The sequence below is a fragment of the Carcharhinus amblyrhynchos genome, chromosome 34 (assembly GCF_965287045.1).
Source record: "Carcharhinus amblyrhynchos chromosome 34, sCarAmb.v2.hapA, whole genome shotgun sequence".
Classification (NCBI taxonomy): domain Eukaryota; kingdom Metazoa; phylum Chordata; class Chondrichthyes; order Carcharhiniformes; family Carcharhinidae; genus Carcharhinus; species Carcharhinus amblyrhynchos.
The window spans coordinates 12,589,285-12,595,284 of record NC_137357.1 but is presented as its reverse complement, the minus strand read 5'-3'; the positions used below and the strand labels follow the sequence as shown (position 1 = coordinate 12,595,284).

At 46.8% G+C, this 6,000-nt stretch overlaps 1 protein-coding gene across 2 annotated transcripts in view; it reads left to right on the top strand.

Moving 5' to 3' along the window:
* The first annotated feature begins 3,458 nt into the window (after positions 1–3,458).
* Positions 3,459–6,000, top strand: part of sorbs3 (sorbin and SH3 domain containing 3) — a 90,059-nt gene continuing 87,517 nt past the window's right edge. For both annotated transcript variants that reach the window (XM_080217255.1, XM_080217253.1), the window contains exon 1: positions 3,459–3,571. The gene's annotated coding sequence lies outside the window, so the exon portion shown is untranslated. The remainder of the gene's footprint in view (positions 3,572–6,000) is intronic.

The following is a 6,000-nucleotide window of genomic DNA, read 5'->3' as shown; positions in this document are numbered from 1 at the left end:
GATTGAGTTTTTTGAAGGGGTAACCAAGAAGGTAGATGAGGCCAGTGCAGTTGATGATGTCTACATGGACTCGAGCAAGGCCTTTGACAAGGTACCGCATGGTAGGTTGTTGCATTAAGTTAAATTTCACGGGATCCAGGGTGAGTTATCTAAATGGATACAAAATTGGCTTCTGTCGGTGGTTGTGGAGAACTGTTTTTCAAACTGGAGGCTTGTAACCAGCGGTATGCCTCAGGGATCAGTGCTGGGCCCACTGTTATTTGTCACTTACATTAATAATTTGGATGAGAATATAGGGGACATGGTTAACAAGTTTGCAGATGACACGAAGATTGGCGTAGTGGACAGTGAAGAAAGTTATCTCCAACTGCAACGGGCATGTTGGACGCGGTGGGCTCGAGGAGGAGTTCTTGGAATGCTGGCGGGATAGTTTCCTTGAACAGTGTGTGTTGGAGCTGACGAGGGAGCGAGCTTTCTTGGATCTGGTGTTATGTAATGAGGCGGGTAGAATTAGGGACCTTGCAGTGAAGGATCCTCTTGGGGAGAGTGATCATTGTATGGTGGAGTTTCTGGTGCAGATGGAGGAGGAGAAAGTGGGTTCCCGGACACGCGTCCTTTGTTTGAACAGAGGGGAGTACGGTAGGATGAGAGAAGAATTGGCGAATGTGGACTGGGGGAGCGCGTTGGAAGGTAGGTCTGCTGAGGAGCAGTGGAGGATCTTTAAGGAGATCTTTCTTGGTGCTCAGCAGAAATTTATTCCGATGGTCAAAAAGGACCGTAGGAGGAGAGGTAATAAGCCGTGGATAACGAAGGAGGTGAAGGAAAGTGTTAAATTAAAAGCGGAGGCGTTTAGAGTAGCTAAGAGTAGTGGGCGAGAAGAGGATTGGGAGAGGTTTAAATGTCAACAAAGATTGACAAAGAAGTTGATCAAGAAGGGTAGGAGAAACGATGAAGCTGGGCTAGCGCTTAATATAAAAAAGGATAGCAAGAGTTTTTATAAATACATAAAAAGGAAGAGGCTGGCTAGGGTGAACGTTGGACCCTTAGAGGATGAGAAGGGGGACTTAGTGGTAGGGGATGGGGATATGGCTGAGGTCTTGAATAACTTTTTTGTTTCGGTCTTCATGGAGGAGGGCGTGAATAATTTGCCAGGTGTTGGCGATGGAAAGGTGGTAGGACTGGAGGGTCTCAATGACATTACTGTTACTAGAGAGGCGGTGCTCGACAGACTGGAGGGGCTGATTGTGGACAAGTCCCCAGGACCGGATGGAATGCATCCGAGGGTTCTGAAAGAAATGGCAGAGGTGATAGTGGATGCCTTAGTGGTTATTTTCCAGACGTCGCTGGATTCCGGGGAAGTGCCGGAAGATTGGAAAACGGCTAATGTTACGCCGTTGTTTAAGAAGGGTGCCAGGCAAAAGGCAGGGAATTATAGGCTGGTTAGTTTAACGTCTGTTGTAGGTAAAATGTTAGAATCTGTCATCAAGGAGGAAATAGCGAGGCATCTTGAGGGGAATTGCTTGATAGAGCAGACGCAGCACGGTTTCGTTAAAGGGAAGTCGTGTCTGACAAATTTACTGGAGTTCTATGAGGATGTGTCCAGGTCGGTGGATAGAGGAGAGCCGGTGGATGTGGTCTTTCTTGATTTTCAGAAGGCGTTTGACAAGGTACCTCACGAGGTTATTGCAGAAGGTCAGGGGACATGGAGTTGGGGGTAGGGTGTTAGCGTGGATAGAGGATTGGTTGTCAAATAGGAGGCAGAGAGTGGGGGTCAATGGGTGCTATTCGGATTGGCGGTCGGTGACGAGTGGAGTGCCCCAGGGGTCGGTGCTGGGGCCTCAGCTATTTACCATTTATATAGATGATCTGGAGGAGGGAACCGAGTGTATGGTGTCGAAATTTGCTGATGACACCAAGATTGGTGGAACGGCAAATTGTGCGGAGGGTGTGGAGAGTCTACAGAAGGATCTAGATGGGCTGGGCGAATGGGCCAGGAAATGGCAAATGGAATTTAATGTTGGCAAGTGCGAGGTGGTCCACTTTGGTAGGAATAATGGTAGGAAGGATTATTACTTACATGGTGAAAAACTGCAGCAGGCGACGGTGCAGAGGGACCTTGGGGTCCTTGTGCATGAGTCGCAAAAACCCAGCTTGCAGGCGCAGCAGGTGGTCAGGAAGGCAAATGGGATGCTGGCCTTCATAGCGAGGGGGATTGAATATAAAAGTAGGGAGGTCTTGCTGCGGCTGTATAGGGCATTGGTGAGGCCGCAGCTGGAGTACTGTGTGCAGTTTTGGGCGCCGTACTTACGTAAGGTTATTTTGGCCTTGGAGGGAGTGCAGAGGAGGTTTACTCGGCTGATGCCGGAGTTGAGGGGGTTGAGCTATGAGGAGAGGCTGAATAAACTGGGCTTGTACTCGTTAGAGTTTAGAAGAATGAGGGGAGATCTCATTGAGACGTATAAGATGATGAATGGGATGGATAGGATAGAGGTGGAGAGACTCTTCCCGCTCAGAAAGGACAGTAGGACTAGGGGGCACAGCCTCAAGATAAAGGGGGGGCGGTTTAGAACGGAGTTGAGGAAGAACTTCTTCACTCAAAGGGTGGTGAATCTCTGGAATTCTCTGCCTGTTGAAGTGGTGGAGGCTACCTCGCTAAATATTTTTAAGACGCGGGTTGATGAGTTTTTGATAAGAGAGGGGATTAAGGGTTATGGGGAGAGGGCGGGAATGTGGAACTGAGCCACGACAGATCAGCCATGATCTTATTGAATGGCGGGGCAGGCTCGAAGGGCTAGATGGCCTACTCCTGCTCCTATTTCTTATGTTCTTATGTTTTAAACAAAAAAGGGCTGCATGGATAAGTTGGGCCGAAGGGCCTGTTTCCATGCTGTAAACCTCTATGACTCTAACTAATGTCATTGCTGTTCATTGAATACTTCTTTGTCAAATTATTCCTTCCATAGTGTATCACCTCATAGTTTTCAGGGTTAAATTCCATCTGCCATCCCATCTATACCTACTGGTAGCCCAAGAGGTTTGTGTGAGTTTAAATTTGAAGCTGTCTTGATCTCTTTTTGCAAATGGGGAATGAAGTCCACTGAAGTTTTGCCCTCTCTCGGAGCTGATGCCCTCTCCGGTGCAGACACTGCTGACTGCCACAGTGAATGGAGCTCTTCATTCGGTCCAAAGAGCCTGGCCGAACCCTGAGCTCAGTCGCCAGGCTGCAGATCCAGGACAATCTGAAATAGTAGCCCCTGTCAGCAGGGCTTAGAGAGGCAGAGAGTGAGTTAATGTCCAGCTCATTGCCCTGAACATGGGCCAGATTGTATGCAAATAACTCCCTGAGACTCTGTGTGCTCTCACTGGTTGCTGCGAGGGATATGTTTTACACACTCACGCTCACTCACATGCAAACGCACACACTCACTAACCTTCATAAGTAACAGGAAATAGTTCCAGTCAAAACCTGAACTTGAGAAGAGGACTTTAGACCAGCTGGTGACGCGAGAGAGGGAGAGTCACACAGTCCCTAAGTGCAGAGCTGCTCGTCTGAAACACAGCCAAGTCAACAGTAAGTTCATTTTCAAATTGAATTCTTATCCAGAGGAAATGTCTTTCTGCTTTTCACAGCTGGTTTGTGACAGACTGTATTTGTCAAGCGCCAGTTCAGTGCTGCTTCCAATGGCTTTGTGTGAATATATTGAACAAACTGTGTCTGACCAGATATCAAGTTGCAATGAAGTACTGAGTGTCAGAGTGTCTGAAAGTGTATCAGTGTGCTTTTCAGTCTGTCTCTTACTGTCAGTCTCACTGTCCGTGTGTGTTTGTCATGTCTCGCTGTCAGTGTGTCTCAGTCTGTGTCTCGCTGTCGGTGTATGTTTGTCATGTCTCACTGTCCGTGTGTGTTTGTCATGTCTCGCTGTCAGTGTGTCTCAGTCTGTGTCTCGCTGTCGGTGTATGTTTGTCATGTCTCGCTGTCAGCGTGTGTTTGTTGTCTCACTGTGTGTGTTTGTCTGTTCTCACTGTCAGTGTGTTTGTTGTGTCTCACTATCAGTATGTGTCAGTCTGTCTCTCTCTGTCAGTCTGTCTCAGTCTGTGTCTTACTGTCAGTACATCTGAAAGTGTGCCACTGTATATCTCACAGTGGGTGTATGTATTTTAGTCTGTTTACACAGATGTGTGTAAGGATATGTGTGGGCCAGTTTGTATATGTACATATGTACCGTGGATGTATATCTAAGTGCATCTGATTTTGTGTGTGCATAAACAGGTCTGTTTTCGTGTGCATTGTTTGTGCAATCATGTTCACACACTTCTGTGTTTTTTAATATATTTTTATTGAAGATTTTTCTTTTTTTTTACAAATACAACATACTCTCAGAAATGGGTCCAGTATAGCAAGGTCATTCTTAAACAAGTACAAGTAGGAAGCGGGGAGAAAAACAGTTCAGTTGTTTTGGATTACTCATTAAATCCAGCACCTCCCATCATACAAGAAATGAAAGGATATATTAAAGGATGGAATATCAGGATAACAGGATACAGCCACTATTGGCTAGCGGTATAACCAAACTTAGAGGATAACGGTGACAGCAGTTATGGAAAATTAATTTTTTTTGTACCATTCCCATTGCTTATTTAACCGTAAATAATACAGGATATTAGCACTGGTAAAATGGTGATTAGAGCACCATGGATTTTCATCTTTCACTTGGGCACGCACCAAAGGAAGCTTCCTCTGTCCCCGCCACAGTGGGGGTACCAACAGTACAATCCCAGGATATATAGTTTGTCTGTACCATAACAGGAGTTGAGCAACAAATCTCTGACCCCAAAACAACTGAAATAATAGGTGAGCTCTTGGGAATTTTCCTTGCTCATTGTGACGATGGGTGGAGCACCACCCATTACCTTCATATTAAACCACTTGCTCACCTCTCTGCAATGGTGCTACCCATTTGACCACAATTGTAATGAAGGCTATGGCACAATATAATTGCTGCAGCACAGGAGACCGTTTGGCCCATCGAGTCTGCACTGGCTCTCTGAAAGAACATCTTACCCAGGCCCCCGCCCTATCCCTGCAACCCCATACATTTAACATGGTCAATCCACCTAACCCGCACGTCTTTGGACTGTGGGAGGAAATCAGAGCACCTGGGGGAAACCCACGCAGACCCGGGGAGAACATGCAAACTCCACACAGACAATGACCCAAGGCTGGAGTTGAACCTGGGTCCCTGGCACTGAGACACTGCTTACCACTGTGCTACCCTGCTGCCTGACTGTGCTCGGTTATACTCCCATCAATATGAACAAAGCACAGTACAAGATCAACACAGGGATATCATAACATCGGGTATAGTCCAGTATTAACCAATCCTGATATTTGCAGTGTAACAGGAAACAGGCTGCTAACACCTCTGTGCTCATCTTTGTCAGGATCACACAACTTTGTCAGGATAAAAGACAATATTACGGAGTCAGAGTATAATTTCAAGGGAACAAAGGTCAGGATTAATGATGAACTGCAGGATAATATAACCATCCAAGGGGCTGGTATCGGCCAAAGCCATGACAGGATCATTGAGCAAGATCCTGAGTTTCTCCGAAGCCGTTGCCTTTGTGCAATGAATGTCATTGTCCCAAAGCCCTCAAAAAAAGAATCCTAGGGCCCCTGGGCGGTGATATACATGGTGATCACATCCGACTGCCTCCAGCCCTTCATGAAGGAGGACAAGATAATGTATGAGCAGTAGTTGGAGTCTTTGACTGACCCCCAGGTCTCAAAGATCAGACACAGTGTGCTCCATTGAACTCAAAACACCCAGTCTTCAAATCGCGATTGTGAAAGCGTGGCAGCCAGTTCCCGAATTCAGCTGGGAATTCATCCCCAGCTCCCCAATCTGGGCTCCTCCTCCGGTCCCATCTCCCCAAATCGACCAGGATGTTTGACATTCCATGCAGCAGGATTTCCAAGGATTGAAGATGAGTCCCTAC